The sequence below is a fragment of the Numida meleagris genome, chromosome Z (assembly GCF_002078875.1).
Source record: "Numida meleagris isolate 19003 breed g44 Domestic line chromosome Z, NumMel1.0, whole genome shotgun sequence".
NCBI lineage: Eukaryota > Metazoa > Chordata > Aves > Galliformes > Numididae > Numida > Numida meleagris.
In genome coordinates, this window is record NC_034438.1 from 23810925 (window position 1) to 23830945 (window position 20021).

A 20021-nucleotide genomic window follows, 5' to 3' on the forward strand; every position below is an offset into this window, starting at 1 on the left:
AAAGTTTTCCCGCGGAGCGCGAGAACCTGTCCGTTGGGCGGGAACGCGGCACAACCCGGAAGTAGAGTGGGAAAACAGGACTTGACGTCACTAGGTTATGTTTGCATGCGGGGGTGCGCATGCGCCTGGCGTCGTCTCGCGGGTGCTAGGCAACGCGCTGGAGTCGACTCTCCGTTAGTGCGGCGCTGAGCCGTCGGATTGGTCGCAGCACCAGCTCCCGAAGGGGAAGCTGAGGCGGCGGGTTACTGAAGGGCGTCCGGAGAACTCCAGAGAGAGCCAGGATGTCGGACTCCGAGGCTGCATGAAGCAGTCTCGAGACTGGATGTGCTCAAAATCCATAAACGGGCTTAAACGGCTTCCGTAGGTCCCCAAGGCTGCTTGCTTGCCTCGCGTCAGTTCACTGTTGGGTTTGTTGCTCTTCAGGTACTCCAGGGTGTGGTCTACAACACCTTACAGGGTAAAGGTTATTCTAGCAAATCTAGTACCTAATCTCTCTCTTTATTTTTTTTTTTCTTCTGAGATTTCTCAGGTCTAAATGTGGTAAATTTCATATCCTTCTGAGAAAATGCTGTGGCTGAAAGTTCTGCAATTAGACTTGCATGAACAGCATTCAAGATTACTGCCTTAAATCTGCAAATTGCAGTTTTTCTATGTATATGCAATATATATAGGAATATAAATATGCGTTTGAGAAAAAAATCCAAGAATCCTCTTCAGGTGCCTCTAGAAATCCCAGTAATATAAATTTATGTATTTATATTATACGAGGACTGTAAAGTAATGGTTTTATTTTATTATGTTAGCCATGACATCAGAGTCAGATGTTGGTGGAATGGCAGTAGAGGTTGAGCCTTCCCACCAGTATCCCATTACATTTGGTTGCTGTGTGACAGATGGCAGTAGTGGGGCAATCTGACAAAATTGTGTCACACGTGGAAGTGTGTATGAAGCAAAGGTCTGTAACTGAATTCCCGGACCCACTGACAATCATGGACCCTTGCTGAACATTTATAGAGACCAACAGTGGATGATAGCATGATAAGGCAGTGGGTGTTGTGTTGCAGCAGTGTCAAAAGCAACTTGAAAGACAAGCCACATTTTGGATGGCCATGCACAGGTGTCACACCATGAAATGAAGAGCATCACCCACACAAATCAGCAGATTATGACCAGGAAACAGTGTATGGAGCTGAATATTGGCTTTGATGTGTTGGAAATGATAGTGGCATTGTTGGTGTATCACAGAGTTTATGCCCAGAGGATCACATGAATGCTTACCCAGTAACAGAAAGAACACCATACGCAAGTTTGCTAGGACCTATTAAACCAATATGAGGTTGAAGGTGACGGTTTCCTAGACCGCATCATCACTGGTGATGAGGTGTGGTATCGCTACTATGGGCCAGAGTCAAAGCAGCAGTACATGGCATGGCAACATGTGAATTCCCCATCAACAGAAGAGTTCAAGATGCAGCCTTCAGCAGGTAAAGTGATGTGCACTGTCTTCAGGGATAGAAAAGAAGTGATCCTTCTGGATTTCCTGGAACTCAGACTAATCATCAGCTCTGACCACTACATCACAAAGTTGGCTAAGCTGAAGGTTCAAACTTCCAGAGTCAGGCCAGTGAAGGAGACAACTTTCCTCTTGCAGCACTTTGAATGAAGCAATTACTTTGCCTCATGTTTAAGATGTTAATTGCTTCTGTGTGTGTGATTTTGACTGTGGCCATATATATAACAGCAGGAGACAATAAAGCATCTTATATCAGCATAAGTAAGGTCATTTAAAGAAAGCAAGGTTTCTTAGTCAACAGCTACAAAGCAGTTTCTCACAAACAAGCTTCTTCTAGCTAAATGCAGAAGCTAGAGGCAGTTCACTTGTGTTCCCAAGCTAACAGGAGTTCTTTCTTACAGGCTAGTCACCTGATTAGGACATAATCTGTATTTTTCCACAGAGCCTGACTGCTACTTGTTTCCTGTCTTGCCACAACATGAATACACTCCAAAGAGATGTGCTGGTGGTGATGGTGTGCCTTGAACTGTGAATTTTCCTCAAAAGTCTCTTTGGAACTTACTGATTTTACCATCAGCACATCACATTTAATCAGGCAATGGCATATGCTGAGTTCAGCACCCTGACAGCAAGTTCTAGTAACACCACCACTGTCTATACAACTGTCTTGAAGAGAACTCAGCCACAGGGAAAATAAAGAGAAAACCAGTTGCAACAAATGAAGCTGTAGTTCTCAGCAAAGAATCCAGAGACTGTCTTGTTTTCCCTTCCCACCACCCTCCTATTCCTATATGTTGCACTGGATATACATGGAGATAACATCATCTCCCTCCTGCAGTACTGGTTTGGAGGAGGCAAATTTGCCTGTGGGTGAAATTAAGGCTCCTCTGCTGTGAGGCGGAGTGGAAAATTCAGGAGGGCAGTATGCCTGCATCATACCAGAGGGGGAAGTCACTGAGCCAGCCTTGACCTAGTCTTGGGCTAACAAGGGGTCCCACTGGCATCCTCTTAGAGACATGAGGAGTATTTCTGCAGAAATGCAACCCCAGAGTGTCTCCAAACAGGAGGCAGCTGGTCAGTGACTTCCCTTCTGATGGACACTGAGAACATTTGGGCACGGGGGTTTTGGAAAGCAGGACCAGAAAGTATGTGCAAAAGGCTGCAAGGTGCTAAAGCCTGCAAGAGGCCTAACCGACCAAGAGGTCAGTAATTGTGTTTCTAATTCACAGTATGTGGACTGAGCTTATGTTGACAGCTTGTTTTGAGCCAGCACAGGGATTTTAAATATGATCTGCAAACTGTATCTTGGTACTTTGCTTGATACTGCTTACTATGGTCTTGTTGCAGCATTTTTGCATTAGTTTTGACTTATTACAGTATATCTTGGCATTAAAGCTTCTGCATATTAGTTTTGTTTTTTCTTTTTTCTTTTAATTTTCTTCTCTCTGCATAGTGTAGCTGGCTCCATGTCCAGCATCCTGGGGCTTCTTGGTTCATACAGGGATCTATTACATGCAGGAGACTTAACTGTTATCCTACTGCAAGGACAGGCTCCTTGTTTGCAACTTGATATCCTTCTCACTTGAAAGTGAGACACTGCAGAGTTTGTCTTGTCTTCCTGTTTCCTTTATTCACAGTGCTTTAAAGTTTACTACATTTGAAGGATAAGAAAGTGACGGGAACTCAAAAAATCTAAAATGGGTATGTGAAAATAGTTTTTCCACTAGATGGCATTTAAGGATTTTTATTATTATTATTTTTTAATGCCTGTAAAAGCAGCCCCAAGAACTGCCTGTCTGGGCAGAATGATGGATTTCTAACCTAATTTTCTTTCTCTACTCATACAGTCTGTGCTTGGGCACACAAGCAACTTAACAACATAAAAGCATAAAAACAGTGCTATAAAGCTAAGCTGAATGAGTTGTGGAGGCTGGCCTCACACTCCTCATCCTCCACAAGGTTTTCTTAATGAGTTGAGCAAAGCGGTGCACGGCAAAAACAGCAAATCGTAGCTTTGTTGAATCAACTGGTGTTGTAAATAGCCACCAAAACCAGTTTGTGCCTTGGGATGATGTGATTTATGATCTGCTAGCACAGTGTCAGATCAAGGCTCACCTGTTGGAATTGGGACCCTAGACAGAGTGAGTCACGTGGACTTGCTGGAGAAGAAGGCCCATGAGAACCTAATGAGGTTCAACAAGACCAAGTGCACGATGTTGAGACTTGCAGCTCCTTGAGACCAGCCCTGCGGAGAAGGACTTGGGGGTCCTGGTGGATGAGAAGCTGGACATGAGCCAGGAGTGTGCGCTGGCAGCCCAGGAAGCCAACTATGTTCTGGGCTGCATTAAAAGAGGAGGGGCCAGCAGGGAGAGGGAGGTGGTTGTCCCCCTCTACTCAGCTCTTGTGAGGCTCCATCTGGAGTACTGCGACCAGGCCTGGGACCCTCAGCACAATAAAGAAGTGAAGCTCTTGGAGCAGGTCCAGAGGAGGGCGACCAAGATGATCAGAGGGCTGGAGCACCTCTCCTATGAGGAAAGGTTGAGGGAACTGGACTTGTTTAGCTTGGAGAAGAGAAGACTCCAGAGAGACCTCATTGTGGTCTTCTGGTACATGAAGGGAGTATATAAACAGGAAGGGGAACAACTGTTTACATGGGTTGATAGTGATAGGACAAGGGGGAATGGTTTTAAACTGAGACAGGGGAGATGTAGCTTAGATATTAGGAGGAAAGTTTTTCACTTAGAGGATGATGATGTACTGGAACAGGTTGCCCAGGGGGGTTGTGGATGCCCCGTCCCTGGAGGCATTCAAGGCAAGGCTGGATGTGGCTCTGGGCAGCCTGGCCTAGTGGTTGGCGACCCTGCCCATGGCAGGGGTTTGAAACTCGATGATCTTTGAGGTCCTTTTCAACCCAGGCCATTCTATGATTCTATGACTTAGAGGTCTTTTCCAACCTTGGTGATTCTATGATTCCATGATTACCTGTGCTGAGAGACAGCATCTTTATACCCTTCTCCTTATGAATTGCTGCTGCTGTGCCTGGTACTGTAGAGTAAACAGACAAATTAACGTAGGCAACCAGGTTGCTTGGAAGTTGGAACTCTCTTCTCTGAGCTTGTTACTGATGTGAACTGCAGAGGAAAGGATGCTCCCTTCTTGCTGTGTAAGTGGTAGCATTGCTTGCATTTTCTAATTACTCACTGAGCAGCTCATCCCAACCAGCACATGCTTAAACAGAGCTGTAGCTGTAAGTCAGTGTTTGCCCACTGGCAGGGACAGGACACAGGGGCAGCATCAACCTCACCTCCTGGCTTAGGTGCTAGCTCTGGTTTCATGTTTTGTAAAAGCTATCCCACTTTGCTTCAGGTTGTATAAAGCTGCCAATCATTTGACAGCTTCATTTGGTCATTACAAATAGCTTTACTCAGTTATAGAGGCAAAAACCTTATTGCAGATGAGTGTAGTAGTGGTACATGAAGGTTCTTCTCTGAAGAAAGCAAAGCTCACTGCTAGGTATTCATATTAGAGATCCCAGAATGAAGAACATCCACTGCTAATGATGCCAAAATTATTGCAGCTCATTTCCTCTGGGATACTAAATTTTGCTCTAAAAAGTTCCCACTGGCATGGACCAACTTAGTGCCCTGTTGCCAGTGAAACAGTAAGACAAATTCCTCTTTCTTTTCTTGGGACGTTGTGTTACAGTCTCCAATGCCTGTGCTATGCTTGCACCCAAGGAAGATGCACTCCCACTGTGCTCTTTCTAGATACCCACCTTCATCTATTCCATCTGCAATTCTGTACTAGCTCTGCTGATTGTAGAATTATAGAATAGCTTAGGTTGCAGGAGAACTCAAAGATCATCTAGTTCCACCCCCCTGCCACGGGCAGGGTTGCTGTCTACTAGATCAGGCTGCCCAGGATCCCATCCAACCTGGCCTTGAATGCCTCCAGGGCATCCACAAACTCTGTGGACAACTTGTTCCAGCACCTCACCACCCTGTGAGTGAAAAATTTGTTCCTAACATTCCTAACAAATTTCTTCCTAACCTAAACCTCCTCTCTTTTAGTTTAAAGCCATTTGCCCTTGTCCTATCACTATCAGACCATGTAAAAAGTTGGTCCCCTTCTGCTTGTAAGCTCCCTTCAAGTATTGGAAGGCCACAATGAGGTCTCCCTGGAGCCTTCTCTTCTCCAAGCTAAAAAAGGCCAGCTCTCTCAACCTGTCTTCATAGGAGAGGTGCTCCAATCCTCTGATCATCTTTGTGGCCCTCCTCTGGACCTGCTTCAGCAGCTTCACATCTCTCCTGCACTGGGGCCTCCAGGCGTGGATGCCAGATGGATCCTCACAAGGGCAGAGTAGAGGGCAGAGTACTGGTGGCCATCTGGGCTGCAAGCATACACTGCTGGGCAGGTCCTTCTCCACAGGGCTGCTGCTGTCAATGAGTTCTTCTTCTGGTCTGTTCTACTCGTGTCTGGGAGTGCCTTGACCCAAGTGCAACACTTGGCACATAGCTTTGTTAAACCTAATGAGATTCTTGTTTGCCCACTTTTTGAGCATGTCCAGATTCCTCTGGATGGCATCCCTCCCTTCTATTTTGTCAACTGTACCACTCAGCTTGGTGTCATCAGCAAACTTGCCAAGGGTACTATGTTGTTGATAAAGATCTTGAAGACCACTGGTCCCAAGATGAACCCCTGGGGAACACCACTTGTCTCTGGCCTCCATCTGGACATAGAGCTGTTGATAACAACCCTCTGGCTACAGTCGTCCAACCAAATGCACACATGATGTTCCTCCTGCTCCTCACTCTAGCCTCCGCAAACCTACACGCTTTGTACAAGACCTTTCTTTGCCTGTGGCATGCCCCAGAAGTCAAGATGACTGTCATTGTTATGGCAAGAGAAGTAGTCACATGGGCCAGCACAGTGGAGGGTGCCTCATAAGCCAGAATCCCACCTATGGCTGAGTTATTTTGCAGTGCCTGGGTGAACAGGTGTGCCCACCTCTCTGAGGCACAGGTCGTATCTTGAGAATGTGTGGGTATTTCAACTAGCTGACCTGCAGTACTTAAATATTAGTTGTGTAGTCTTCCCAATTCCTTGCCACTGTTATCATGCTACAGGTTGCATAGTTTTTCAGTTCTTGTTGAAACAAAAATCAAAAGAAACACAGAAATATTGGAAAGTGTGCAAGTTCAAACTTTTAATGGAGTTGTAAACAAACTGATGACAATTAAAAGGCTCTCTTCAAATGATTTTTTTTTCCTTGAAAATGCAGTCCTTCTTATCTGGGTCATTGTGACAAAACAACCAACCAAAAAAAAATGCACGTAGGAATGGCTTTGTAGAAGCAACAGAAAACTCCACAAGATTAATTAAACTGACGTCTTTGTTTGACTGACTCATATTCCTTGAGAAATTCTGTAGGCTTATTATCAGTTAGTTGGTTAGGAGGAGCGATCAAAAATGCTGTAGACATTTGGAGCCATGGAATGTTGTATGTAAGTTTTCATATTGCAGTGCACTAAGCTGAGATTTTAATTAAAAGCAAATTAGGTGTGAACTCTTTAAATAAGTATGCTCTATCAAGGACCTGATTTTCTACTGGAATTCTCTTATATTAAAAGTCTCAGCAGATTTATTATCCATACAAGAGCCAAGATGGATTTAATCCAGTTAAAACACAGAACAATGATTTTTCTGTTTTTACTATCAGTTATTAGAGAACAAAATGAGATCCAAATGAAAATCAATTGCTAAAGTGTCAGCAGTTTCAATACAAAGCCAAATTTTTAATTTTAACATTTCTCTGGGCTGAAACATATGCAATACAGCTGATTTTTATCTAGTATGTACTTTTTTTTCTGCAAAAATTACTGTCTTTTCTATTCTGGGGTAAAGTAACATTTGGGATTGCAGGTTTTTAGCTCTTCATCATTTTCAGCAGCCTCTTGAGTCTGATTCATTCCTCACAGCCAGAGCAGCCTTTATCTCTTTGGAAGGGAACAAAAGTTGTGTCAAATAAGCAATGTTCAACATGCTGTCTTGTTTCCAGTTACGCCCCTATGATTCTCCTGCGGTTTCTCTTCTGGGGGCTGGTGTGCTTTGGAAGAAAGTTTTCAGACTGTAGTTTGTTCAGAGTTTTTCTTCTGAAATGGGACTTTTCAGTATAAACTTAAAAAAGGCATTTGTCAGGTGAACAGTTGAGGTTTGGCTCACCTCTGAACATGCTGCTGAAAAGGAGAAGTGCAGAGATGTAGCAGAGGGAAGCTAAACCATGATTTTGGAGGGATTGTTCTGTGTTGTGGTAAAACTTGTGATAGCTTTCTTTTCCCACCACCCTGCTCAGCTGGCTTCCCAAATATCAATAAACCACAGAAACAAACATTTCAAGTTTGTCAATACTCAGGGAGATGTTCTCTGCTTTCCTCTGCTTTCCTCTGCACTCTCTTCTTGCTGTCTGTTAGAAAAGCACCACAAGTGCAAACTTTGTACAGATTTATTACAAAAGGTAATGAATTTCCCATATGTAAACTTAAACCAGTTGTACTTCTCCTGCAAATGTATACAGTGCAGTAGCTCAGAGTGGAAGTTTCACTAGCCCCTAGCCTCCTTGGTGGAGGCAAGTAGCGACTCAGTCTCAGGATGAAAAGGAACACACAAGAGAAACTTAAAAGGTTACCTGAGTGGTCATTGCCATTTTCTCACTGTGTCCAACACAGAAATACCAGATATTCCTGTTTTCTTAAAATCTTGACAATGAATAACCTGTAATGATTGTTTTATACTTTATTGTCCTCTTAAAACTGCAATGCAATTTAAGTGCGCATACATGCATGTATACAATTCTACCACAAAAATGTTGTAAAGTCCTCTATCAATTAAAAAGCATTAGAGCTGCTGCTTGTTATTAACTATACTGAAACTCCATTGTGGACTGCTTCAAATCCTGCAGTGCTAATTTGCAAGCCCGGTTTTTGAAGGTGTATGTTTGCTCATGGACTAGCTAGAATTGAGACCAAAAGAAAACCAAGATTCTCACTGTTAATGGTGTGTTCAATAGCTGATACAGCTGCTGAATCAGTGATGATAAAAAGTACCTAAACTGATTCAAGACCTAAATTATGTATAATATTACCAGCTTTTTTTCTCACTCTTTCTTGATTATCTTGATCCCTGCTGCTAGTGCTGCCTAGAATGAATCTTTCAGCAGTCCTCTTTTTCACTGCAGATGGAGCACAAACACTTCTGAAACTTTCTATTCATGTCTGTATAACTGTTAATAACCCAGCTACCCATGTCAGGAATGCTGTACCATAAAGTGTAATGCCACTCACTGTCATGTCTCTGTTCAAATGACTTAGTCATTAACTAGTCCTAGCATCATAATCCTGGAGAAAAGTTCTACACTTTCCTTATCTAATGAGAGAGACTAGGGGAGAATTCTGTTACTACATTGTCAATACAAAATAATTGCCTTCTCCCTGAGGAATACACTAGCAGCTTTTCATCTGTGAGGAGAAAAACCCTGCCTATGCTAGCTTGGTTTTTCAAGATATTTTAGTAATAAACATTTGTCTTTTTCCAGAGTAGCCATCAGGGACAAAGATATTAAAATACCTAAAATTGTTTATCGGGCAATTTTGAATATGCAACTGGGTAAGAATTAGGAACTTCTTTCCACAGCTATAATGTTCTCGGAAAGAAATATATTTTCAAGCCATTAAAGCTCTCAGAGGTGTCAGATGGCTGCTAAACAGCCTGCTGGTTCAAAGTTCTGAGACTTTGATTCATGTGCCCTTTTTTAATGAACCTGCAGAGACATTTGGAAAAAATCACAGCATGCACTTTTTCTTCTTCATAATCAAGGCTCTGAGATCCTTCTGTATTTCTGGGCGGTGAAGCTTTCTCTAATCATGTTGATGCTTTGTCTCTCTTCAGTCTTTCTGGAGCCTTCCAGGCATTTATGGAGGAGCTGCTGGTGGACTACCGGGCCTCATTGCGGGCAGCGATGACTGAGGGAAAGGACCTCCTCAGAACACATCAGAGCTGATTTCTGGTCCCTTAGAAAGTCACACTCAGGAATCTGGCCCTCAGGTCTAGGTCTTGTGAGTGAAACCTGGGCCATAGGCTGACTGGGAAAAGGAGGGAGCCAGATGGAACATGACATTTTCTGGGGTTAGATCCACGGTGACACCAGTGATACTAGGAGGCAAGAAATGTTCTTTAGGGGAAGAGAAGGGGGATGCTCTCAAAAGACATTGTCCTAGGGCTACTCAGGCAAGAAAAACAAGAGGAGCAGGAGAGCTTATTAGTATAAGCAACCAGCTGCTTCATGGCTTGGTCACAGACAACATAAAAAAGTACAGAGATCTCCTCTGAAAGACTGCAATCTTCTTTAAGTACCTCAGCCCAGGAAATTCCTGCGGAGAAAGACAGTCCCTCTGGCAGTGGACAGCTGGCAGAGCAGGTGGAGGCTGCAGCTGCAGCAGTGAATGCATTCTGAACAGCCATGGCACTACCTTGTTGCTCTCTCTCTCAGAGGAAAATAGGTTGCTTCTCAAAGTGTGAGATCTTATCAGCATGGTGATGTGCTAGATCTTGCAGGACAGTTGCTGTAAGGTTGTCTGTTGTTAAGATCCGAGCACAGAAAGGTGGTGTGGCTGGACTCTGGATGTATCTATCTCCCTGCTTCATCTCTGATCAACACCAGCTTTTAACTGAATAACTGTTATTCCCTAGAATTTTTTTTGTTGTGGAGGCTAGAATTTTTAACTCCAAAACGTTACAGAAATGAACAGTGATTTAGTGGCTTTATATAATTAGCATAGTCTTGCACATATACCCCTTTGAGGTGGGTTGAGAACTGGCTGACTGGCAGAGTCCAGAGGGTTGCGATTGGCAGCACAGAGTCCAGCTGGAGGCTTGTATTTAGCAGTGTTCCTCAGGCATCAATGCTGCGTCCAGTCTTGTTCAACATCTTCATCAATGACCTTGATCATAGAATCATAGAATGCCCTAGGTTGAAAAGGACCTCAAAGATCATCAAGTTTTAATGCCCCTGCTGAGTGCAGGGTCACCAACCACTAGACCACGCTGCTCAGAACCACGCCCAGCCTGGCCTTGAATGCCTCCAGGGATGGGGCATCCACAACCCCCCTGTGCAACCTGTTCCAGTGCGTCAACACCCTCTGTGTGAAAAACTTCCTCCTAATATCTAAGCTACATCTCCCCTGTCTCAGTTTAAAACCATTCCCCCTTGTCCTATCGCTGATGAGGGGGTAGTGTCCACCCTCAGCAAGTTTGCTGATGATATGAAGCTGGGAGGAATGGCTGACACACCAGAAAGCTGTGCTGCCATTCAGCAAGACATGGGCAGGCTGGAGAGTTGGGCAGAGAGGAACTTGATGAGGTATAACAAGAGCAAGTGTAGAGTCTTGCACCTACAGAGGAATAACCACATGCACCAGTACAGGTTGGGGGATGACCTGCTGGAGAGGACCTCTGCAGAAAGGGACCTGGGGGTCCTGGTGGATGACAGGTTGGCCATGAGCCAGCATGTGTGCCCTGGTGGCTGAGAAGGCCAGTGGGATCCTGGGGTGCATTAAAAAGAGCGTGGCCAGCACATCGAGGTAGGTGATCCTCCTGCTCTACTCAGTCCTGGTCAGGCCTCACCTGGAGTACTGTCTCCAGTTTTGGGCTCCCTGGTACAAAAAAGACGGGGATCTCCTGAAGAGAGTCCAGCAGAGGGCCACAATGGTGATAAAGGGCCTGGAGCATCTCCCCTGTGAGGAAAGGCTGAGCCACCTGGGTCCATTCAACCTTGAGAAAAGAAGGCTCAGAGGGGATCTGAGCAATGTCTATAAATATCTAAGATGTGGGAGGCAAAGGGATGAGGCCGGACTCTTTTCAACGGTGTGTGGTGATAGAACAAGGGAAAATGGCCATAAACTGAAGCATGGGAAGTTCCGCACAAATGTGCATAAGAGGTTCTTCACAGTGAGGGTGATGGAGCACTGGAACAGGCTGCCCAGGGAGGTTGTGGAGTCTCCTTTTCTGGAGACGTTCAAGACCCGCCTGGACGGCTACCTGTCCAACCTGCTGCAGGGAGCCTGCTTTGCAGGGAGGTTGGACTCAATGATCTCTAGAAGTCCCTTCCAGCCCCCACAATTCTGGGATTCTGTGATTCTACTCCAGATCTTCATCCAGAGAAGAAAAAGAGTAAACTGAAATTTGTATCCCCCAGTGACAGATTTAAGGCAGAGCAAACTGTTACTGTTTCCTGGACTTGGACCATACACAGAAACATAATTTAACCTGGGAAAGTAGCACCTTAAAAGTCTGAGCCACTGCTAAGAGCCAAGCCAGAGTCTGTCACCAACACTAGCACTTTGAAAAGAAACCTGTTTTCTAGGAGCCAGTATATAAACTGCTAATGCAGGACTCATTGCATAATGCAGATAAAGCTTCAGAGGCAGATCTTACAGAACACCGGCCACTCACAGGCAACATCCCCTCCTCTAATCAGATGAGAAAGCCTTCGCTAAAATGTTGAAAACATGTTGACAGTCTGTGTGTCTATCTTCTGGCTTTGCCTACCAGTTTAAGCAGTCTTTGAAAAGTTTTGCATACTTGTCTTCAAAACAAAAGATTAAGCATAAAGTTGAAAGTATGAATCTTATTCAGCAAGTTATTTGTGTGCAGAGTTTCTATGCAAAAGCAGTAATGGTCATGAATGACCGACATTCAGAGTTATCCTGTAAATAACACAGAAGCCTGATTAGCGTAGGAATGAAGGTGCTTCAACGCCCGGTTTTGTGACGAAGGGGACGGGGGATCCACGGGTCCACGCCCTGGGAAAAGGGAAAAGGGAAAAAGGGTAAGGAGATGGCCCTGAGAGCAAAGAACAGCGGCAACAATCTGAGGAGAAACAAACTAATTTACTAAATAAGATATCGGAATGCAAAACAACACACTATAATACAATATAATTACAATTTAAGCTGATAAATCCAATACAGAGAGAGAGAATGTCCCAAAACCAAGGTAGGCCTTACTCTACTACCGACGATAAGACGGCTGGAGAGCGAGGTGCTGCCAAGACGAGAGACGGGTGGAAAAAGGGACGAGGTCTCGTGATTTGCAAGTTTTTATACTGTGAGCTTTTATCTTTTCCCTCCAGCTGGAAAATGGTAACAGAGGAGCGAAGTACCGTGGGGACTGTAGTAGTCCTTCTCTTCTGAGAACCAGGTATATCCACTACATGATGTTATGATGTGGAATACCAATAACCGACAGGACACAGCCTGAAACAGTGGTTGAGCACCAGCTGAGAAGGCATGGCTAACCCAGGGAGCTCAGGTCCAAGCAATGCTTCTGAGTGACCAGAAGGGATGGAGCCTGGATCCACCCTTCCTCACCCTTTTTTAAGGGTTAGCAGCCAAGAGTGCAGCATCTCTATTTGGAAATCCTGCCCTTCTTGAGTCTCCACCAGACTTTGGATAGGGTGAGCTACTTTTTTTTCTGTATTGCTTTCTAAACTATATCTTGACAAATACCTTTACAAGCGTGCTCCTATCCTAGTAGAAGGTTCTGTCATCACCTTCAATTGCTGCACAGGCATGATGCAAGAGGAACAATTAGGTAGCTATTCTTATAATCAGTGTGCAAAGATCTCACTGATCACAAGAAATCCTGTCTCTAGAAAGGATCATTTCACATGAAATCTCCCATAGGTGCAGGAGGTCTTGGGGTGTGGAGTATCACACCATTTGCATTATGACTCCCATGTCGTGACTGGAAGGCTGCTGTTGGTTCCTGGGCTGGCTGCTTTTCTCCTGGGTGACCTTTGATGAGGCTGTTCTGTTCTGATGCCTGTGCTGTAACCTTGGCTATGGGAGATATGGCTGCTGGCTTTCTTCATGTGCTGTGCAGGAGGGCAGCATGGGCAGCAGCTGTTCTAATGAATGGGCTGCTCAGAGAAGTGGTGGAGTCACTGTCTCTGGAGGTGTTCAAGAAATACAGATACATGGTTTAGTGGCCATGATGGTGATGGGTTGATGGTTGGATCGAGTGATCTTACGGTCCAACCTTAATGTTTCTGTGATTCTATGATTCTAAGACTGGTAAAAACCTGATACAAACAATCTGTGGAAGAACTCATTGATGCTGAGCTGAAATGCCTATGTCTGAAAAATATAATATGCTATGCAGATAAGAAAGGACTAGACACTGTATACCTAATACACCCACTGCAAACAATTCTGCTTGTTATAGGTCTTACTGAAAAGACTTGTCTTCACTGCTTAAAACTTCAGCTCCAATTTGTTTGGCTTTGTTTTCAGAATAAAAATGTGGGGCAACTTGAAATCCAGCTTGGCAATGAGAAACTGCAAATCATTAACGTTCAGTGTTCCATGCAGATGTGATCAGTGTCTAACTCATCTTTTCACTCCACATGGTAATAGAATGTGGTAATAGCATGTATTCTTTCATGTGGCTAAGATGACTTCTGCTAGTTTAGGTATAAAATGTTTCATAGATATCCTGGAAAAATCTGATCAATAAAATGTCTGCAAAGCTCCTTCCCTTGTGATTTCCTTGTGAAATTCTTTGAAGAAAGCATTTTTAAATTGAGAGTCTTGGAGAGTTCCTTATATGATGTTATCCCTTGGAATCTGGTAAGGCAGCATCTGCATTTTTCTGAGAAAGTTTTTCAGGTGAAGTGAACCATAAGATTGCTCCCAACTAAACATTCATCTTTACCTAGAAATGGCCTCATTACTCAGCAGGTCACACATTCATTACTGGTTCTTGTCTCAAGGGCTTGCAGAGTCACCTGGCTTCTTATCTAAGTGTTTTAGCACTGGTAAAATTGGGTATTAATGATTGGCCCTAATAGGGCCACATTGTAAGATTTTATTTGAATGCCATGGAGCAACTGGGCCATCCACAGTTGACCTGCCTGAAAATGTCAGCCCAGCATGTGACTATTGAGAGAGTTAAGTGCTGTGGTTTTGATTAGTCATTTTATGACTCTGTCCCTAAATCCATCCATTCAGACGTTTTGTTGGCCTCAGGCCAGCACCAGCTGCAGAGCTGGGAATGGCCTTCTCTGAGGAAGACCGAAGAAAACTGTGGTTTGTGCTGTGTCTATTTGTACCAAAAATCAGCAGGGGAGTTTTTCTACCAATCACAAGTGAATTTGAGGCTGTGGATGACAGGTAGGTCACTGCTGGAGCTTATAATGACTCTAGTTAAATTCCCAGTTGCCTACTTTAATTGAAAGTTAAATTAAGATATTGTACAAAGAGGGTTCCAAATGTAGGTGTCTTCCTTTCTTAAAATAATCCTTAAAAAGGAGTCAGATGCCTAAAATCCCATGATGTGATAAAGCCTCTTTCTGTCAAACCATGACAGGTACTGATGGGCTATACGGTATTTGAATGCAAATCTGTGTTCAGTTTCAGCATTAGCAAGATGCTGTCTGTTGAGGTAGCCGTCACTGGAATCGTCACTGTTATCAGAAGTGTAGCTGCACACTAGGTTGAATATAGAAAATACAATTATAAATGTAGTGGTTACTGAATGTGGGGAATTATTTCAGAAAAGTCTGGTGGTTTTTACCTTTCAAAGTAGTATCTGCATAGCCTATGTGTGACCGCAGGGTCTTAGGACAATTCAGGTTGGAAGGGTCTTCTAGAGCTCCCTAGTGCGACCTCATGCTCAGAGTAGGGCTGGTCATGAGGACAGGCCAGGTTATACAGAACTTTATCCTCTTCTTTCTGTTGATTTCTGCAAGAGCAGAGTTTTGTTCAGCTCAGCCTTAGTTTGGTTCTTGACCTTGCCTCCTCCTTTCCTTCCCAATTTGAGGGTCCTAAGCAGATGTTACACTTAACAATACATTGTCATAAGTTTGCACTGACTTAATTAATATAAAACATAATTCAAAATGTCTCTGTGCTCGTTCATTCCTAATTGGGTTTGCTCATTTCACCCTTTGGTTTGATTCTTGCTTCACCTCTTTTCTTCAGATTTAGTTAGGATCTTGCACCATAGCTTTCAATTTCTGCATAAAAAAATGTTTGGAATAATGCGGTGTATTTCTTAGCATGTAGCTGTTGCTTTAATATCAATGTCTCAGAAGGAATATATATTTTCTAGTAAAGCATAATTATATTTCCAAGCTGCAGGTCTGGAGCAATTGGCTTGACATCTCTTTCACACATGTATTTTATGCTCTCAGATGGAGCCTTCTAGTTTATTTTTTATGTGATTAGAGTTGTCTGTTGTGGATACCACAGTGCAGTTTGGCCATTGATTACAAGGCTGCCACATCATTAATCTTTCTTGAGAAAATCTTGAACAGATTTTATAGTTAAAAGCACTTCTGAGATACAACATCTCTATCTTAAAAGAATAGAGATATATCTTTAACACAATACCCACAGAAACATTTCCACATCATTAGCAATGCTTGCTGCTTGGGCAGGGGTTGGTCTGCAAGCAAACTGGGAAAGGAGCTCTGCAAAGAGGCTCATGGATGCTCTCCTGTCCTACCTCAAAGCAGGCCAAGTGCAAAGGTCAGTGCTAATGCTTAGAGCTGCCAATTTTAAGGGAAAGCAGTCAGATTGTTTATTTCGCCTGTTTTCCAGCTTCTGTATACCAAGCACAGTCTCCTCTTGGACTAAAGGCATGACTCAGACCTATGTGAGGAAATATTTCAAGATTTTTATGAGTCTTAATCATTACCCTCCACCAGATGTCAGGGAGCTTTTAAAGTTATATATATTTTTTAGAGGAAAAACTCAGTTCTTATCTATCTGCTCATAATTAAATGTCTGGATGGGACCAAAATACATCTAGAATGACCTAATCCAAGAAGGAAATACAGATACTTCCTGTAAAACATTTACCCTTCAGCAGACTACAAACATCCAGAATTGACGTGGCCATCCCTTTGCACAGGAACTTTATTAAGCCACTCCTTTCTTTCTTAGTTTGTATGAAGAATATCTTTAAATGAAGCCATTCCTCTGAAAACCTACAGGCCCTGCATAGCTGGTTTGGACCACCACAGCACTGAGCTGCCTTTGCCATTCCTACTTTGCCGAGCAGGTGGTTTGCACACAGCAGTTGCAGGCTAGTGTGAGGAGATATGGTGGATTTGATTTAACAATGAGAATTGAATACTATTTTTTTTCCCTAGTTGGTGTCAAAAAGAGGTTGGTTTTGGCCTTTGTTTGTTGGTGAGAAGTCAAACATCTATTTTTATGGATACCTGAGAGACTTAATAGTCATAGTAGAAAAGCTTACATAAAGTCCAGCTTCTACCAGCATTTTAATAGCAACTCAAAGTGAAAACAATCTAGGCTATTCAATATAGAGAGTAAAAAAGAAATGTAAATCACACAGGATTCTAGCTGAAATGTCATTCTGGTGACTAAGATAATTGTTTCCAAAAGAAACCCGTGCAGAATATGTATGATAACAGAAATATAACTAATCATTTTCAAAACCTGTAAATTTTAGAGAATCCTTTTCCTCCTCTTATCTGCTTCACCAATGCCATCACAAAGTTATCACCTGGGCCAGCAGAGGAGGCAGCACTGCAGCAAATACATGAAATGAATTGGGAAGTAGATATTGTGATAAAATGTAATTATGCTGTTTAAAAAATGCATTTCTTTGGAGACATTTGTATTAAAGTCACAGCTACATGCCAGGAAATACACTATATTTTTCTAAATGCCTTTGTGTGTGGAAATCAAAAGTTACTTTGTAAGATTTTATTGAAGCCTGAAGAAAACAAGCTCGATTTCAGACTGGCTGACACATGTATGTAGCAGTTCTCCACTTTGCTCTGTAGAAGATGTGTTCAGTAGCTTCTGAAATGAAGTGTGAAGGCCAAAACACAGGGAAATGAAGAAAAGTTCTTTGTTACTGAGTTCTGTGCCTTTTTCTTTACAGTCTGAGTGACCGAATTCCATTCTTTCTACCTGATCCTTCACCTGATATTTATTTCAACCTTTAAGTCATCGGTTGCTAAACCCAAAGAGTTCACAAGGCAAAGGGTAAGTAAATTACATCTTCAGCTGGAGAAGTTACATGTTACATCCTATTATGTGAAGCTATAGCCATAACTAAGTACCTGACAAAATCATAGTTTTCAAGTGTTCTAGTTTTTTTTTTTTTTTCATAGAAGCAAGGATGTTTATTTCTTTTCTTATTGTGTCACATGGTAATAGAAGGATTCAAAAAGTGTTCATGAGGAGGATAATGTCTATTTGGAATTTGCATTTTCTTTTTGAATGCTCATTTCAAGGGAAGCTTGCAAATATCTTACCAATGCACTTCCAATTATTTCTCTTGGAGTAAAGTTCACTGCTGCATATACTCCCTGTATGCATTTGTGTTTGGCTGTTTAGAGAACTAAAACCAAACAGACAAATTTCAAGTATACCTTAATGACTGAGAATGCCTGATTATCTATAAATACTGGTGTGATTTAGTTTGTGGTTTTTTTTTGTCCTAGCACTTCAAGAACGATCCAGATATACAAATCCAGCATCGATATCTCATGAGTGATTAGTCTGCTGTGAACATTTGGATGCATTCAAGAAAGGACGTAGGAGAAGTGGGCTCGTGTTCAGTTTTCAGGATTTTAATTCATTTCAGTCCTCATCAATCCTTTATACTTCAGAGAGTGCAAGGACATCAGGTGGGATCAGAAGGCTTTGCCATATCTACAGCAAAGCAATCAATTTGAATTTTGGAAGGACTTAATGGTTCAGTCATAGATTTCAGTGACAGTTTGCTGCAATGCCAGCATAAAGTTTCCACCTTCCACACAAAACTGTGTATTCCCAACTCATTGTGCACTTACTTTTTTGAGACTATCCAGACTTTCCTGACAAAGGGGAAAATGCTTGCTTTTACCCTGCCCCATTTTTATGTTCTCCTCTACAGTGCAGCCCATGGAAAACTGTGTCAGCACTGCTGGATACGGAGAAGATGAAAAGGGAGGAAGAAGTGCCTGGGAGAGGTCTCTAGTATAGCCAGGGAATTCTGTAGGCATATACCAGGGTGATGAACCGTGTTGTGCCCTCCCTCAGTAGAAAAGGGGATGTCAAGGCAGTTTGATCTAAGCACTACTGCTGTGATGCAGTGAGGCAAGAGTTCAGATTTGTGGACAAACTAATTATCAGAGCTGGTGGCTGCAGAAAGCCCCAGAATATGTTTACATTCCCAGTGAGCACTCTTGGGCAGGATTTGGCTTTATGTTCATAACCATATAGAAGACTGCAGGGGCAGGCACTGCTCTCAGCAGCCATGTACAAGTATCTTCCCTGATTCCTTAAGCCTTGTCTCAGTAAGCTTACTGTAAGTTGACTGAGCTCAGTAAGTTTACTAAGCTCAGTAAGCTTATATTCAAGTTATGATTAAGATAATCTAATATTAAGATATGTTTCAGGTGCAAGTGGCAGCAGGTCCTCGAAGTTGTTTTACTCAGGGGGGTGTCTAAAGGAAACAGAAAAGCTGGCTCATCTCCACTACTAAGTGCTTCTTGCTAACAGCTGGTGCAGGAAGATGGTGTGTTGGTCAGAAAAAGGATTAAAATTGCTTGTTTACCATCAGCGCCAACATTTCCTGTTCCAAGGGTATGGTTGATATGTGTACTGTTCCATGTCCACTCCAGAATTATTACAATAGTGATTTCTGGTGCTTGATCAGTGACTGAGTGGTTTGCAAATGGGGCTTTTAACCACAATAGTGCTAATAGTAAAATCTATATGGAGATGTTTTAATGCAGACCTGAACTGCAGCAGCCTTTTAACTTCTCCTCAGACAAAAATAATACAGTAAGTTAGCACTGAAATGTCATGCACAGTCAATTTGAAAGTGAAATATCTTACGTTGAAAAAATTGAGAGTTAATTGAACAACAAATATCTTGCAGCCTTTTGAAATAACAGTTCAAATACAGTCAATACCAGCCCTCTTTCTTCTCTCAAACACAAAAAGTGTTTGTTTCTTTTAAAGTTCAAAATGTCACAAATGTGCCTTTCAACCACATTTATTAAGAAATTCACTGAAGGATGGTTAGAAAGAAACAGAAGCTTTAAATGTTCTTCAGCGTTTATACTGCTGATTGTGTGGACTTGGATCTCATTCACCCCAATTCTGTACAACAAACAAAAACTATTTCCATGACTCACAAGCAAATAAATATGCAGTGTTTGGGTAAAACTGGTTTTCTTACTTTTTCAATAAAAAACATATTTGCAGCTAGCTTAAAAAATAACCACTTTGGTCATAGCTCTGACCATAACGTGGTTAGTAGTTCTGGAACTCAAAATGATGCCAAGATCATCAGCTGTTCCTGCTCTTATGTCTGAAGTTTTGTCTTCACCAGGTGCTGGACAAGACATGCCCATGTATCTCCGTAAATTAGCCTGACACAATCAACATGTTTGAAAGATAAGATTTAGAGGTTTTAGTAGAGA

At 42.7% G+C, this 20021-nt stretch overlaps 1 long non-coding RNA gene across 1 annotated transcript; it reads left to right on the top strand.

Annotated features, from left to right (window-relative positions):
• On the top strand, nucleotides 82-19764 carry LOC110389583. Its single transcript, XR_002433307.1, has 3 exons — nucleotides 82-457; nucleotides 17486-17589; nucleotides 18051-19764. It is a non-coding gene; the product is annotated as an uncharacterized LOC110389583 (long non-coding RNA).